The following is a 2223-nucleotide window of genomic DNA, read 5'->3' as shown; positions in this document are numbered from 1 at the left end:
TCCTGGCACCCATCTGCTTTGGCTGTCCTATCCAGCCCATCTTCCCCAGGGCCTCCCCCCAGGTCTGTTGCTCATCAGCGGAGGCCGCGTGGCCTGGCCTCGGCCCCTGGCAGCCGGTCTGGCAGAGCTGGGCAGGAGCCGCTGGGAACTCGCTGTGCTGGCGCTTCCTGCCGCGGTGAGCACACGGGGCCACGCACAATGAGGTCTTTATTGGAGCCGCTTGCCTGCTGGCAGGGAGCAGGACGCCTGCGTTCCCTCCCCTGCTTGTGCCTTGATGCCCTCGCCCTGCTCCCAGCTCCATCCCCACACACCTAAAGGCATTGGCTTCCTTTTATCTCCCCCTTAGAGGCTGAGCCCCTTGCCCCGTATTTATACAGCCCCTGCCGCAGCTGGGCCTGGGCCTCTATCCTCCCTTCAACAGCTCTGGGTGCAGCCAAGAGCTGGAAGCAACGCAGCCCCACGGCACGGGGAAAACTCCCCCAGGAACCTCTGCACTGCTATTTGATGGCTCCGTGTTTGCTATTTATAGTGCTGTGGTTCAACGTCCGGGGCTGGGGCTGGGGCTCCCGGGCCACCAACGGATCTTGGGCTGAGCTGGGCCCTGCTCGGCACCCGTCACAGGCTGGCGCTGGGGGCCATGCGTTCCTGGCAGGTTGTGGCAGGCTCCCTTCCATGGGGAGCAGGGCAGGGCTGCCGCCACCCAGCGAGCTCCTCCGTGGTGGGGATCAGCCTGAGCCAGCCAGGCCTGTCTGGACGAGCTGGTCTTGTGCCTCTGGCTGCAGTAAGGACCTGCCCTGTGTCCCTTCCCTCTCTCCAGTGAAGGTCTCCTGCAGAGCATTTGTACAGCCCCAAGCACACCAGGTGGGGGGCTCCGGGGGTTCCTGTGGCTGGGAACAGTGGCTTGTCCATGGCTGGGTTGCACGAGGCAGAAAGGCTGGGCCAAGCCATGGACTTGGGCATCATAAGCGGTTCCTGCCTGTCCCCATGCACATATGCATATGCACACATGTGGATACACGTACAAACACACAGGCACATGTACACACATGTAACCTTATGCACAGAGGCAGGTGTACACAACAATAGGCATAGACACATATACAGGCAAACACAGGCATGTACACAACACACATATACCGATCCAGACACATGTCCACATGCACAGATGTGCATGCAATGCATATGTGCCAATACGCACAGGCACTTGTGCACATGCACACATGCAAACACATGTACTGATATGCACACAGACATACACAGCATACATGTATTGAGACGTACACACAGATACAGACGTGTGTACACGTGCACCAATATGCAGACACATGTATACATACAGGCAGACCTGTACACATGTGCACACCCATACATGTACACATGTATGTACTAATATGCACTGACATGCACAGCATGCACCAATATGCACGCACGTGTGCACAGCATGCACCAATATGCATGCGTGTGCACAGCATGCATTAATGTGCCTGCATGCAGACAGACATCTATGCATTAAATACTCACACACTTGCACATGTGTACACACCCACCCCCATGTGTACATAACACATAGGCAGGCACTGTGCTGCCCTCTCCGCCGCCGCCCCTCTGCACCCATAATGACATGTTTCAACCCATAATTGGGCAGTGGCTAAAACTGCTCCTGCTGGAGCTGAAACACCCCTGGCTTTGCCGCAGCTAAATTGGCCTTTGGGCAAATGGGGCTGGGGCAGGGCCCGGAGCCTGCTGAGTTGTGGAGCCACCTGCCCCTTCTCTGCCCTTAGCTCCTGGGCCCTTCCCTCTCTGCAGCGGGGTCCAAAGGTAGCTGCAAGGCCAAGGGCCAAGTCCATGGAAGTGAGCGGCCAGGGGAGGGAGTCTGGAGCTGGGGGGAGGATAGTGCACAGCACAGCTGGCAGCCCCCCAGCCCTGGGCACAAGGAAGACAGGAGGGGGAAGAGTCCCCGGGGGCTGCGGGTTGGGATCGGAGCTGGGCCGGGGCTGAGCCAGGTGGGGGGTGGTCTCCAGGCCAGATCCCGGGGTTGGTGTGGTGGGAGGAGAGACTTGCCGGGGGGCACCCGTGGGTGTGAATGGAGCCCAGCAGTCCTGTCCTGCCCTGGCCCGGCCCCTCTTCTGACCCCTCCACTCCACTGCCCTGCAGGGACCCCGGGCCCTCACCCCCCTTTCTCACAGGCTGCGCTGCGGCGCGGGTCGCCACGAGACCAGGAGC

This window comes from Crocodylus porosus, unplaced genomic scaffold, assembly GCF_001723895.1.
Source record: "Crocodylus porosus isolate Cpor-Errol unplaced genomic scaffold, CroPor_comp1, whole genome shotgun sequence".
In the NCBI taxonomy this organism is placed as follows: domain Eukaryota; kingdom Metazoa; phylum Chordata; order Crocodylia; family Crocodylidae; genus Crocodylus; species Crocodylus porosus.
The sequence above is the reverse complement of the archived record's forward strand: the minus strand, read 5'-3'. Positions refer to the sequence as shown.